General features: G+C 33.6%; 1 protein-coding gene across 1 annotated transcript in view; it reads left to right on the top strand.

Moving 5' to 3' along the window:
• Positions 1-15,659, top strand: part of LOC117110926 (protein SMG5-like) — a 46,279-nt gene extending 30,620 nt beyond the window's left edge. Inside the window, exon 7 of the mRNA XM_033253776.1 lies at positions 13,791-15,659. The gene's annotated coding sequence lies outside the window, so the exon portion shown is untranslated. The remainder of the gene's footprint in view (positions 1-13,790) is intronic.
• Positions 15,660-15,957: the final 298 nt, after the last annotated feature.

Below are 15,957 nucleotides of genomic sequence, written 5' to 3'. Positions count from 1 at the left end.
TTTGTAATCTGACAGTGCCATTTGTGGGCTTCTAATGGCACCTATTTAAAAAAAAGTCATCACCTCAGCACCAATCATGGTGGGCCTGAGGTGGGTGTGGCCCTTCGTTTGGTACCTACACTCTGTCCTCATAAAATATATAGCACCCCTAATGTCATTAAACAAATCTCCCGGAAATGGGTTCTTCCAACTTGGAACCCCTGATGTCATTATACAGTATGACATCTCTTTGTTACCAAGCAACTACCATGAAGCAGTCTATACAGCTGACTTCTTCACTGTTAAGCCTCAGTTTCCCTAACTTTTCAACTAATAAATTTACCATATAATAGTTAATTGTTAGTTATTAAGTATATTTTGTAATTAAAATCATGTTTACAAGGTAGAAATATAGATACAATGTCATAAAATTAAATTATACATTAGTAAAAAGGGGATTTTTATGTTACTTAGCACTGTACTACAGTGCTCTACATTCAAAAGATTTTTACATGTTTATTTTTTTTTATTTTAGCCTTATTTAAAGAGAGCATTCTTTGTGTTGAGCCTTCCAATGTTAGTTGCTGTGAAACACAGTGATTTCTTCTTATGACTAAGATCTTCATTCCCATTCTTAATTTTTATTAGTCTTTGTTTAACAAGCGATACCCAGATCATTGATGACACTGCTTTCTTCTACTGGGGCCCTCCACTCATCAATTATAATCAATGACTTAAAAGCTACATTTCATACAAAAACAATTAGGAGTCTTAGTTTATAAATGATCACATCATTGCTTCTTGTAATTGGCAAGTGTACATGCTATTTGATGTGAAAAATAATTATATAAAATCAAGATAAAATTTAATTATATACTAGGTAAATATTTTAAACAAATCGTGATTATGTTTTCTATCGTTTTTAATCTAATAAGTATGTTTTGTTTTTAGAAAATGCGCAATTACGTGTGCACCTGTGTTTCGAGCCATTATCAATTTATTATCAAATTAATTTGTCACATCCATGTATGAGTCAGTACTGTAGTTATTAACAGATTGAAAATTGCAATTACACTTAATGATGATGTGTCTCAATCCTCAACAGCTTTGGCTAAACATTCAGGGACATGAAAATTAAATAATCAACTGAACTTTGTTTTTTTACTATCCTTATGTATTTATTAATAATGTTATCTGAAAGATTAGTAAGTGAGGATTTCATATGTAATTATCATGTTATTGTGAAGGCCTATGTAGGACAGAGATGTGCCAAGCCAGTCATATCATGAAGACCTTGAATTCTCGATACAAACAATATCGGGTACACCATTATAAGCACTGCCTTTTTTACCAAATCAATTCATGATTATTTGGTGCACAACCCTTGCATGATTGGTGTGCCAACACTACCACATCACCATCATCTGGCGCACCACTGCACCACGGTTTGGTACCGCTACAAAGCACCATCGCAGCACCATTATCATGGCATCTTCATGTGGTATGCCACCATAGCACCATTTGGTACTACAGTATTGTATAACACCATTATTTGGTACACTTAAAAAGAACCAGCATCTGTTGGACTACTACAGCACCATCATTTAGTAGTGCACCACCATAGCACCATCTTCAAGAACATAACCGTGATTATCAGGTGCGATACTTCAGCAGCATCACCATCATCTGGTGCACCACCATAGCACCATCTTCAGGAACATGATCATTATTATCAGGTGTGATACCTTAGCAGCATCACCATCATCTGGTGTACCACCGTAGGACCATCTTCAGGAACATGATCATTATCAGGTTCGATACCTCAGCAGGATCACCATCATCTGGTGTACCACCATAGCACCATCTTCAGGAACATGATCATGATTGTTATCTAGTGCTTACCTCAGCATGTCACCACAACACTATCATCTTGTTTACCACAAAAGTTATATGTTATCATACGATATATGGTACCCTACCATGAGCATCTATTGCATGTCACCATAGCACCATCATTATAGGACTATTATTTGGTGTACCAGAAACCCTCATTTTCTTGTATATAATAGCTTCAACCATCAAGCTACATGTAAATATGTTGATTTCTTGCATGTGGTTCAACACCAATTTATTCCAGTCTAAAAAAAATTATACTGTTTAATTTATTATGCATAATTTATATGCATATGAAGTGACATATATACAAAGATGTGTTTCATCCACTTTTTCTGCAAGAGTATGTACTTCTTCACAAACAAAGTGTTTTACTTATGACTTGCAAATCCCACTTAACTGCAATGAAAGGGCTGTTGAATAGTAGGTTAAATTGAGTACTTTGCTCAACTGAGTCTTAGCAATACTTTCCTTATTTGGAGTTAGTTTCAATGAAACTTGATATAAGAAGTAAGGTAGTCTCTGATGTGTGTAATCGCATCGTGTATAATTTGATTAAACCGCAATTTTTCAATAGCCTTGGTTTCAGTTCCCGGCGACGCTGCTATGTGTGTCAAACATTAGCTGCGTCAGGCCAAAGTCATGTCCCACAAATTACCATTGAACTTTAAACTTGACCCACAGGAGTTTGCGGAGAGTGGATGACTGTTTTTTTTGCTGGAGAGTGGCAGTTGTGTTCCTGGGATGTTGTTTCCCTTCTACTGGAACTGTCAATCAAAACTCATACAACCTGTAACATTGACTCTATAGAGCCTTACTGATCTACGGTTAGATAACCTACATGCACAGGATAATAAAAGTAAAACAATTAGCATTAAACACAGAATAAATTGTTTTTCAAAATTGCTTCTGTTTTCTCTGTCCAACTTGATTAGTGAAACAATATTTGAGTGAAGTTAGTTGTATGATCAACCTATCATTGGAAGTTGTATTTTTTTTTGTACGCCCTTTTTAAAATGTGATTAATATTGAACATGCATGTCAGGACTAGCAATGTTTAGTCTTGATTTTCCTTTCCTTTTTTTTATTTGTTGATGGGCCTGTGGAGAGGTATGTACTTTAGAAAGATTTCAATTGTGATTGCATTCAGTTGTTTTAATTATACCATGTGCTGTAGTTTCAAAATTTCAAAATATGTTACATATAAATAGTGGGAGGTAGATCGGTAGTGCACACCACTGATTACTATTATAATAGCCGGAATGCTCATTGGCCAATCATTATTAAGAAAAAAATGAGAAACCACCGACATATTGGGAGTTTCTTTCGGAATTTGTTTAAATTATTGTTAAAAATAACAATTCTTGCAATACTTTTTAATAATAAATTTAAATTTAACTAATGATTTTTTCAAATATATTTGCCTGTTTATGTTACGCAGGTTTAAAAGTTTGGAGCTGTGGTGACGTTTTAGGCGGTGCACAGTGTACATATTCTCGTAGTCATCTTTTGTTTTGTAATTTTAATATGCTTGCAACATGTCTAGTAATACAAGCACACGGCTATTAGTTTGGGAAAGGTTTTGGTCCTTTTACCCATGTCAGTGAACTTGTTAACGAATATACGCCTTTTCCTCAGTGCCATTATCATATATCAGAACACCATGGCATGCTGCACGATCCACAGTACAACGATGAACAATAATCTACATCCAAGGATAAAGATAGGCAGATCACAGCATGGATGTATTAAGTGTTTGGTAAGGTGATGCGATAAACAAACAGTCTATATGAAACTGCTGTACTTTAAACCTTATTTCAGTTTTGAAGGATGCATCATACCCAGAGCATAGCAAAATGTTTGCATAATACCGTACCTCGGGCGAATATGCAATGTAATTCAAATCAAAATCTGATAGTCTTTCACAATAATTATTTCAAGAGATATTTTATATAATTCATATCTTAAGCAATCAAAATATAAAGCCAAATAAATCATTAAATGAGCAATTAAATTAAATTTTTATTTTTAAAGCTTTTACCAGATTATTTTTTAATGAAAGTTGTATATCTTTCAAAATATTATATACATAATTTAATCTTGGGTTTCTTTATCTTCTTTCACTTTTAATCCAAATGGCAAACATGCCAATATCAAAAGTACATTGACACATAAGGGGCCATCCATAATTTTTAACATTATTTAAATAAATGCTTTAGGGAGATGAAAATATAGTACTCTTTTTATGAAAAAGGTAATATGTTTTCAAAATGACACAAATCAACATTTGATTGTGTACTCTTTCTGACGGAGGGCAGGGGGTTACAGAAAAGAGTATGTTTTGTACTCTTATGAAAATGTTAAAAATCCCCTAACCACATTCAGTTAAGTTTTTTTTTTCCAAAATCACATTTTGTAGATGAGTAATAAATTAAAATAATTCAATATTTTAAATTAGATTAGACCAGTAATACACTTTGAGAATGTTACCAATGCCATTTGTTTTTTTTAATGCTACACATATGATCTTGTCAATTACAGATTTAAGCATTAAATTGAAAATAAAATTTGTTATAATCCTGCCATTGAAGGAATAAATGTCCGACAATATTTGTATTGATCCAAAGCATTCTCACTGGCTTCAATGTTGAATCTGATTAGTAATTAGAAGAAAGATTTATTGGTGATCAATACAGTAGCCATACCAAGTGTAGACAGTAATTTCAAGAGGAGAGAAAGTAGGAGAAAGTACCCCAGGTACTCTAGGCTTAAAAATAGATAATGGATTGATTCTTGCCAAATGCTGTTTGCTTGTGTCATTCAGAGCCATTTCTTCGGTTTTTTAAAATGGTTATTAAAAAGGCAAGTTTAAATTTCTCACCAGAAATGAGACCCCAAACAACGAATGATTGAAAAATAATAAGTTAAAATAATGCAAATTTTACAGGATTGGTGTGCTGTTATACTGCTTATTTTGTGGCACAATTTCAAGCAAATATCGAGTTAGCCATGACCTATGGGTTACCCAGTTTCAAATTATTTTTTAATCACACCTTAATCGTGATTACATGCTGTTACTAAAATAAAATAAAAAAAGATTGTCTCCTGCGTATTTACCCATTTTGTGTGATGTTCATGTGAGTGTAAATGTAGGTGCTGTTTTAAAAGGATTGTTGCTTTAGGCCAAGTAAAAAAGAAGTAGTTTCTCGTCCTAATATTTTGAAAAAAAGGAGAATGATGGCACTTTTATTTTTTTTTTTACCCCTAAGTTGACAAATTCAAGATGGTTGATGGGAAACAGCTACTACTTTCTCACTTTTACCAAGTAAACACATTGAAAGCAAATAAAAAAAAACACTATACATGCCAGGAATTTTTATGATGTGAGTTAAGTAGATTTTCGTACATAAAGAATTAAAAAAAAAAAAATATTGGTGAGGCAGAAAAAATGGATCCACGAGGGGACAAGAATCTAGTAATTTTTTTTATTTGGCCTTTTATGTAAGACATTAATGCATTTGCTATTGGCAATCCTTAGCCCATATACCTAGATTACACATAAATCAGTCAAATGCTTAAGTATTAGTGCTGATGTTGTGAATATGACATTCATTGTCCTAGAGGAGTGTTGGCATCTATTGCATTTTGTGTATTTCTAGATGTTTTTGTATCTGTGAGAATTAAATTACATGTCTAGACTCTATATATAGGAACGAAAGGCTCAGCCTTTTCCTACATCCTGTTTTAGTCCTAAATTCTTCAATATAGATTTCATTTCATTTGAAATTCGAAATGGATCCAAGATTTTATATGTCATTTAATAACATCTTTTGTTTTTAACATGTTTTCCATAATCATATCAATAACTCTTTTTGTCATATTCACATCGGGTATTATTTTATTATAATTTCTAATGACTTTAATATCAAGAACATGCTAAAAATAGTAAGCAGCAAATTCTTGTACTCCATTTCTGCTCATATTCTAATAAAACAAATGCAGAGCAAATAAGTGTCCCTCCTCTCCGTCACCCCCCCTTTAAAGCCTGCCTTTTAAAATTCTGTATAAAATGAAACACATAGAAGATCATGTAGAACTATCATTAGGGTAGACAAGACCCATCTTCAATTCAATTCCAAACTTTATTTCTTTAACGCATATGTAATATGCAATACAATGAAATAATTTATAATATTGAAAAAGGCCACCACTGGAAGCATTAGCTTTGAAACGCAGTGCCTTAAAATAAAAATAAAATATTTAGCAAACCCGCTGATATCATTGATTTTGAATTCAAGTAAAACTTTTATTTTTGGCCAGTTAGTGTGCCTACATCAGTTACTGTTTTTCCCTATAGTTTATGCCAAAAATATTGATAAAATCATGTGCTTAAAAATGAGTAACATTAAAAAAAAAGATTTTAGGGGAAAAGTAAAACTGTTATCAGAAGTAAACCCCTATGGGAAAGCACACTGTTAGTTTCATGTTTAGACATTTACAGGGAGACCTTGATTGGGTAGGCCTATGTCAATTTGTCTCATGATCACAAAGTTATACAAAAAAAAAAATAGATTTGATTACTAATCTGCAACCTGATGTGTGTGCTAAACATGAGTCAAAAACTTTAGCTTTGCCAATTATTTTCAGATTGTAATCTTGTGTCAAGATACAGTATATTGTTTATGCTATGGTAAAAAATAAAATAAATATTTTAATTATTTTTTATATTTATTTTTCAATTGAAAATCAGGAAAATAAAGTACTGTATATTCCTTGCCAATTAGCAGGAATGATAATTGTTCCTATATTCTTTATACACTTGATAGTCAACAATTCGGTGTTTTAAGGTGGGTTCACACACTATAAATCTCTGCTACTACCAGGGTTGTTTGGTACATTAGGGTGGAAGCCAGCTTATTGTTATGGGAGTGAACTTGTAACTGTGAACATGCAACTTTGGTAGTTAAACTCTTATTATTCTGTGTTAGATGGAAAGTTTACTTTTCTATTTGATTAAGATGGGATACTAATTTCTGCTCCCTGGAGTCTAGATTGATAATATTAGATGTGGGGGAACATCTTTAACATGTCCACACTTTTAAAGAGACTTCAGGGCTACATAGTAACAAATTCTTTCCTTTATTTTTAAAAAATGTTGATTTTATCTCACAAAAAAATTAAATACTGGTAGGCCAATATTTTCTGTTCTTAAGTTTGTTCTTCAATCAACTGGTTGAAAGGGGAAGTTTATCATGCTTAGGTTGTAGGCGGCGATATGTGCAAAGAAAGTCTGTAAACTTATAATACTGTGATTCCCACTTGACCCTATCAGATTTGTTTCTAATACTAGGCCTAGACATGTTTAGTTAGAAAATCCTTATAATCTAAATTGCAATAGCAATAAAGATTATACATCACTGTCCAAAAACGTATCCCATATTTTTGCCAAGGACCCCACCAGATTTCAGATTTTGAAATATCCTTTACTTCTCTTACATTTTTGTTAAGCACCTGAATTTTGTTTTAATGTGAAGCCCCATGTAAGTCTTGAGTAGTATTATTATTGGACACCTTTAGCTGGGTTTTAGGAGGAATTTCTAGATCTTTGTTGATTTGTTTGGCTGCGTTGGTGGCGCCAGTGGTGAGGGGGGAGGGGTGCAGGGTGGGCATTTGCCCACCCGTCAGTCTGGCCTGGATCCCCTGTTGTCCAAAGAACGACTAGGGAGTCGGACCAAAAATTTAAAAAAAAAAAATAATTTTCCTATCCAAATAAAGCTATTTTGATTGCCAATCCCTAATGTTGTGGTCTAAAAACACATTTAGGGCTAAATTAAGCCATAAAAACTCTCCCCATGAACCCTAACAGGGGTTTTTTTTAATCCGGGCCGTCGACCGAGGCTTCATCGTCGCCTTGGTTCGGACCCCTCCATCGGACACGTCGGACCCCTTGTTGGCAGATGTCTAGCACCACCGCTGTGTTGCTGGCATATACCTCAGTATTTTCTGTTTCTCTTCTTGGCAGTAGACTTTGTTTATTTTTTTTAATAAAAAAAATGTTACATTGGAGTTTATTATTCTTGTTATTCATTTATCTATTGTCATTCATTGCTAGTTTGTGTATGATCTTAAAAATGTTATACAATTTAAAAAGCTGCTTGACTATGTTTTCTTTTGATACATGAAGACAAGTAAAAGTTTCTTGTATCTTGTAACTTGTTTCTTAATTTATTGATTATCTTTTATCACAGCTGATTCTCCTTGAGCCATAGTCATTTATTAATTGGAACCAGTTCACCCTGACCTCTTTAACTTTAATACACTGTGCTTATTTTATGGTCAAATAAAATAAATTGAATTATTTTAATAAATTAATTTTATGACCAATTTTAAACTTGTGACTGTCAACTGTCCATTTGGGGAAAGAGTGATCAAGCACTTTGGCTGCCTCTTCCCACGTTGATGTTCCCCTGTTATTCCTAGTCACACAATTACAGTACCCTCACACTCCCTCAAAAGCTAAGCAAATTATTATTACAGATACAAAAACAGCGATAAAAATCTCAGAAATAGTTTTTTTTACACTTTCTTGCCAATTTTGATAGGAAGCCAAAAATTATCAACCACAAGTACAAAATTGTGTAGTTTTTCAGTCCTCAGAGCGCCTGTCAAGGAGTTCAGAAGTGTTTTAATAATCGTGATTCATGGTGGGTATTGCTGGTTACAGGTTTGCTGTCTTCGACCTTGTCGTCGGTAATGGAACTTGACTAATTTCACAACTTCAAATGTTCAACTTTGAAACTTGCTAATTCTAGTGTATATACGTATATGTACATGACGCGTACTGTGCATGTTCGCTGTGCAGTATATATTCTATGTAGTTGTAACTATGCATTTTATTCCCAGCTGACATATAGAGCCTATAAGTATACGAAAATATTAAAAAATTAAAAAATACGTAAAGTAAAACTAGATACAATATTAATAAAACTGATAAATAAAAATAGACATATATATATATATCTTGTGAGGATGAATAAAGATTATAGTTAGATAAATATATGAAATAATAATAATGTGAATAAATGAATAAAAGTGTAAATTAACAGAAATACGGGTAATTAGTACCCCATGGTACGCCATGTCCCATGTGTATCCTCCTCCAATCCCAAGGGAGTATTCCTAGTCATACAGCTGCAATTTTATTCTAGGTTATTCTCATCCTACCCTTATATTGCTGGGTGAAGACAGGCAAACGTAGATAAAGTGTCTTTTACAAAGGACGCAAGTAATTAGGGACCATTTAATTTTGGAAGCGTAAAGATTTGCTGTCGAACAACTCGCTGTATTAATTGGATCACAAGATTAAAGCTCTTTCAACACTATCAATTTTTTTGTAACAAGTAAATGTGATATGCCCATATTTGGGTGTAATATGACATCATCATGCTCATATATGGGCATATCATAAAAATTTGTGACATACAATGTGATAGTGTGGAGAGAGCTTTTATCAGAAATATATATTTTTTTTAAATTTCTGTTTTTGTATACATTTGTGCTTTTGCCATGATTTAAAAAATATAGTTTTTGATATTTGGCGTGTTTAGCTTGGTACCATTCGCCAAAACTTAATGTCGGTCATACCCGACTGACTCGAGATGTCATAACTGCAATAGTTGATCAATGGTATTGTTTACTATCATTGATTGTTTAGAAAGTAATACTTATCCGCATGATCCACTGTGAACAAATAGGATTTTTCTGATTTTATATGTGACACCCCTCCATAATTTGACAACTCATGTCAAACCGCACGAGTTTGGTTTCATTTCTTTGTGCATTCTGTAGATGTACTGTCTGTGGTCATTCCTGAAACAAAAGAAAAAGATCAATTAAAACATAATTTCTCATTAAAAGGATTAAACTTATGAATTTCAAAAATTACAATCATGAAAACTATTCGGTTTCATATAACATGTACTTTCTTTTTTGTTAAACAAATAAATAATTTAGTTTACTTGCTCTGTCGGTTGCTGCTTTGGCGAGCCTTGATCACGCAATTAAGTTTAAAGGTGCATTGACATCGCAGTTTCTGCTGATTTACAAAATGTTTGCATTGAAAATCCTTAAATTAAGGAACAGTGAGTGTGAAAGCTTTAGGAATATAGGAACTGTATTAGTTATGTTTTGGCAAAGAAACATTATCTTTTCATTTTTTTATTTAAATATATCAAGTAAACAGTAAGTTATGTTTTTATTTTTGACTCAACACTTAAAATGTATATAATGCTTTGACATAAAAAATAAAAAAATGAAAAATTTGAAATTGCCTTGGTAATTACTATTGTTATGAGTATAATGTGTAACATTTCCTGTACCATGATCCAACATTCTACACAAATTACTTTCTGTAACAAGAGAGAAAGAGAGAGAATGTTGCCAGCATGAGTTGACATTATAGGTTTACTAATAAGTGAACATCAAGGTTAATTTAATTGGTTCATTTCCTTTATTTGCTTATATATCGCTGGACTGGAGGTTTCACTTTTGCCTCGGTGTTTATCTAATTGCCAATGCAAGCATTAAATGTTACACTAATATAGGAACATCAATTATGTGATGCATTCAAAGGGTGGACATGTACCCCCATGCAAAATGAAGGCGGGATCCTCTTGGTACTCAACCCTTTCAAATTAGCCCTTGGTATCATCTTCCAATGAAAACAAAATCATCTAGATTTTTGATTGATGGCTCTGTTTAATCATAGGTTTAGGCTTACCTCCCACCTTTTTAAAGTTCTAGATAATTCCCTTGGGGAGAGGGAGAGATTTAGTTAGCTTCCTGGCACATATAAGCTGAAAAGATTAAGTAATCTACCTCTTGAAGTGAAAGATAAATGGCTATATATCCCTAAAGAAGAAAAAAAGTGAAATTATTATTTGCCATTTAGAGCATTATTATCATCATCGTCATCATCATTATCATCACCATGTTCATCATTTTCATCATCACCATCATTATTTCTGATGATGTTATCATCATTATATCGTCATCATGATCATCATTATCATTATCATCGTTATTATTATTGAAGAATTTATTTTATCACCATTAATATTATGAAAACTTCAACTTCAACTTTTACTTGAAGTTAAAAAGCTCAAACATTCCCCAGCCTCTTATTGCTGTGAACGACAGTTTCCCTACCTTTGAATGAAAGATTAAAAATGTTCCCCCATTTCCAGTTTAAGCTCAGAACAACAAATGATTCCACTACGTTTGAAGCTCATCCACATCAACTCAGAACATAAAATGTTTCCCCTATCACTTAAAGCCAAGTACAATAATTCACTGATGACCTATAAACTATGAAGATGAAGCTAAGAAATGATGCTTAGAAGCATCTTCATTTAGAAAAAGAACTTCATTTATGGTGCAAAACATGAACTTGTTAACTAAGAATAAAAGTATCAGTATTATCACATTTATAAAACACTTAAGTTGGTTTTTATTATGGTTTCACTCTTGAATTCAGTCAGGGACCAGGGGTTAAGAATTCATCTTTTTAAATTACAATTTTTATAAAGTTTCCTATCATTTGATAAACATAATAGCATATTCATAAAAAATATCTAATTATTATTGACCTGGCAGCATAGATGAAACACCAAAACACAATTCATTAATATTGTAAGATGCATTGGGGGGTTTTTAGTTTCAGAAACCACCTAAGCATTCCTTTTATTTATTTCATTAACAAAATGAATTAAAGTTTTGCTTTTATAAGCTGACTATTAGGGAGTGCTATGCTAACAAAAATACTCCTAAAATTTGTCAGATCTTACTGAGGCCATCCCCTTCACGATGGACACACAATCTGTTACCCAAATTCTTTATATTCCCTTGTAACTAGATTTGTTAAAAACTGTATTTCTGAGGTTTTTAAATTTGATTTATTTTTGTTACGGTATCTTTAGAGAAACATTTTCCCCCTTTAATGTTGGATGCATGTGGCTGCTTAGAGTAGACTGTGCACTATAGGCATTAGATTACTAACCATTAATTAGATCTTCAGTGGATACTTACTGATAATTTATAACCAGACTTTTGTTCTACTTTGGCGAATCAGGTCAAATATGTTTTTATCAAAATGAAATTATATAAGTTATTATTAGGTGAGTAGGACTTTGTCATGTTTACCTTCTTTGACACCTTTTCGGATGAAGAGCTGTAAATCTCTCGAAAAAATTATATAATCAGTAACTGATGTTGAAGGCCGCTTAAGTTTGCTGGCTACGAGTCAATTGGGAGCTATTTTAAGGAAGTGCTTGACCGAGGGCAAGTGACAGTTGCCTGTTGAAAATGCCCAGGGGGAGCTTGTTTGCAGGTCCCATGGGGCATGTGCCGTGCATCGAAGTGAAAACAGTCATTTGGCCTTGTTGTGATGGACAAGTTTAAAGAGTAGGGGTAAGGGGCGTGATAACTAGGGTATAATTTCATCGAAGCTAGATTCTTATTTGAGGTTAGTTGCTATGAACTTAGATATGAATGGTGATACAGTATTGGCAAATTGTTACTGTATAATATTTTTATACACTGTGACAAACATAGGCATGATGGTGACTATTTCACATGATAAATTGTGATATATAACATGCTTATAAGATTTCTTGTGCATTTCTCACTCATGTTGTGTGTGAACACAGTTGCTTACTCAACCCTCTTGTGTTAGTGTACCGCCACTATTTGGAAATCACAGCCTGCAAAGTTTAAACATAACACAAGAGATAGTTTTGAAAACTGCTGAACCCATTTTCTGATAGAAAAAATATGCACCGTCCAAGATTGAAGCTCTGGTCTGCTATTAGATATGCCTTTCTCACGCCACTGGGCCATTGTGGCGTACCTAAGATTCTTGAAATGGGTGGGCTGATGGGGGTGGGGGTTGCAAATGGGGGAGCTCGATTATTAAGTGAGGAGGGGCTATGGTTACAAAATAAGGTGATATGAGGTGGTTATTGACTACTTGAGTGTGATTTTTTTGCTTCAGACATTTTCAATCGGGGGAAGGCAACTGGGGTTGGGGGCGCAAGCTTTTTATGGCCCACTTTGTGCACCTGCTATGTATGCCACCGAATCCAATTTTCAGGCAACTTCTTTGACTCTCTGTGCATCAGTATGGAACAGCACTAGGTGTAGAAGTAGTTACACTGAACAGAGATTTGCAACCATCAGGACAGAATTTCAGGAGCAATTAAAAAAAATATGTACTATTATGTATAACAGTATGATTATAGTAGTTCATGGCTGATTTCAAACCTTTTCTGCTGTTGGAGGGGTTGGCGCAGCAGAATTTTTAACTCCTTATGCATTTTTCTTGTCTTTGGGTTCCTCTCCATCTATGCACAACACACAGCACTACAAGGAATACTCCACAGGCAAGCAGTGAAGGTTACTGTTGGTGCTGTTTTGCCAAATTAAGTACCCTAGCACCTTGTATCCTTTGGCAAATATTATTTCCATGACAACCCTGCCAACAAATGACTGCCAAGCATAACAGTATGGTGTCCTGATGAAGATGTTGATAATTTGGAGAATTCAGAATGTGGTATTTGAAGCTTGTATTTTTCCCAACAAGTGATATAGATTTTGATTGAAAAAAAAAACATATTTAACATGGGTGATCATTTGGGACCCTTGGTGTTTTGTAACCAAGTACCTATATAAAGTTGTTTTGAGTTGCGATTTGGTTGTATGACATCCTGGCATGGCTGATTCGATTCAACCCATGACCTTGGGATTAAAGGCGAGCATCTTAATCACCAAGCCATGTTAAACTGTAAGTTGCCAAATATAATCTAGTTATACAATAATAAGGTAATTAACGGCTGCCTCATTGATCGTTTTCATCTCAACAGGTTGATTGTTGTGAATGTCGTCTTCATTTACCGCACTGTCAACATTACATCACATATACCATGGGTACCCAGCAGGTGGACGAAGAGGATGTAGAGCGATTAACGTCCCAGAGGCTCCCCACGGATGTGAGTCGGTTTCCTACGTATATCGCTGATCACCGCAAATTGTTCAAAAGCTGAACTGTCTTCAACAGCCGTCGCATATGCATTCATTCACTCACACTGGGCCTTTGATGGTGATGTACCTTGACCTAACTTCTGATTCTCAAAGACAGCCTAGCTATGTTTACTCACTCAAAATAGAGGACAAGTATCTGAAGGTCGCATTAGTGACACTATTAAACATTACTCTATGATTAACTTTTGCAAACCTATGTAGTTTAATTTCAACATGATCTTGATGCTATTCAAAGGAAAACAAAAAGTGAGTAATGAGAATTGGCAGTTAATCAGAAAGTTAAGACAACACCTGATTTTGTTGGGGAAATGAATGTTGTCGTTTACAACCACAGTGGACCTACCGAACATGAAAACTATATTGGAATTTACTTGAAGAGTTTTGCGTATGTCGTTCACATTCACTTACTGTGAATACAAAATAAAAATTTCTATTTCTGAATATGTGAAATCGGATACAAATAACTTCATCTCTCTAGTAGTTCTTGCAATACTACACATTAGAATTTGAATTTTTCCAAGTAAAAAAATAAATTGTTCATGTATGCCTACTTTATTTCCTGCTGCTGGCCAATGTTAGAAAATTAAAGTTTCAAATTTATTTTTTTATTTTTCCATCATTGTAATCATTCTTACAAAAATCTTAAGGTGCACAGTGCTCTCTAAGGGTCACTTCCTGTCTGAGCTACCTGGTAAAACCAGTGCCAGCTACTCTCGTCTGTCCACCACAGAGACTCGATCATGACATCGGGCATGTATTCCCCTACACATTTTGAAAAGTACTTGGTTCTGTATAGTAATGCACATGAGCCAATTTTGTACTGGGCCTATGGTTCTAGAAGATTAATTTCACTACCATAAAAATCAAGACTAGCCTGTCGCTCGAACCAGCATCAATATCTCCATATATAACTCCATGGGTGGAGGGCTTTTTTTTTATCTTGCCATACTAATAATCTAATTATACGATAATATTGTAGTCAGGCTATATAAAAATGCCTCACTCTATCTTAGCCTTGTTCTAATTAAATGTCGCCCTCTGTTGTCAGCAATTTCTAATAACACACTTGAGTGCACTGCAGTTCATCTGTTTGTCAATACTGCTTGTTATTTGTATCTCAGAGGTGTTTGCTTTCCTTTGCATACATAATTTACAATGTCAATTATGCTAAAAGGTCCATCTACAAGAAGGTCATTATTATTTCAATACAGCAAACAAAATGGTGTGATTCTTCAGGTTTATGAAGTAACCAATTAAAAAAACGGTAGAACATTATTGACATGTTGTTCATGGAGAAAATTTATTGTAATTTTACATGGTGAAACAACTCTCTCCTTAAAAACATTTTGCTTTGATTATTTATTTCATTTTTTTATTTTGTTTATTCTATTTATTTTAATATTTATTATATTTATCAAATTTATTCTATATATAATTTATTTTGTTTTTAATTCCATGTGTCGTTTATTCTATTTTACTTTATATGTATTTTTCGCCCTTTGTACTTTCAACCAGTGGTTGCTAACAGGCACTGTAGAGGCACAGAAAGCCTTCCAAATTTAAAAAAGAAAAATTTTAATTATCCGTTTTCTACAATTTTTATTTTAATGATTCTCATTGTAATTAATTCTTTATAATATAAATTACCAAGCCTAGATTCATGTGTTTTTTGCATCACCAAAATAAAAACCTGTTAAATTTTATCTAAATACAGTACACAATTATAATCATATTCCAGTTGTTATTTAAATTATTGGATCTTGGACTTGGAATTGTTTACACTCCATGTTTAATAAATACATTATTCATATATTCAGTTGGAGTCCATATGAAACTATTTACCTACCGGTTTTCATATTTTAAAAACACATATTGATCTGATGTTGTTTAGATTAGCAAGATCATGAAGTTTATTACTTCATTGTTAGATACCTACATCATTATGGCACCTGTAAAATTGATAGCTACTTGACATTGTGGTTTGTGAAA

This window comes from Anneissia japonica, unplaced genomic scaffold (genome assembly GCF_011630105.1).
Source record: "Anneissia japonica isolate Jap-2015-1 unplaced genomic scaffold, ASM1163010v1 scaffold277_len1293397_cov203, whole genome shotgun sequence".
NCBI lineage: Eukaryota > Metazoa > Echinodermata > Crinoidea > Comatulida > Comatulidae > Anneissia > Anneissia japonica.
Note: the sequence above shows the minus strand (reverse complement) of the source record. Positions and strands in the feature narration are given on the sequence as shown.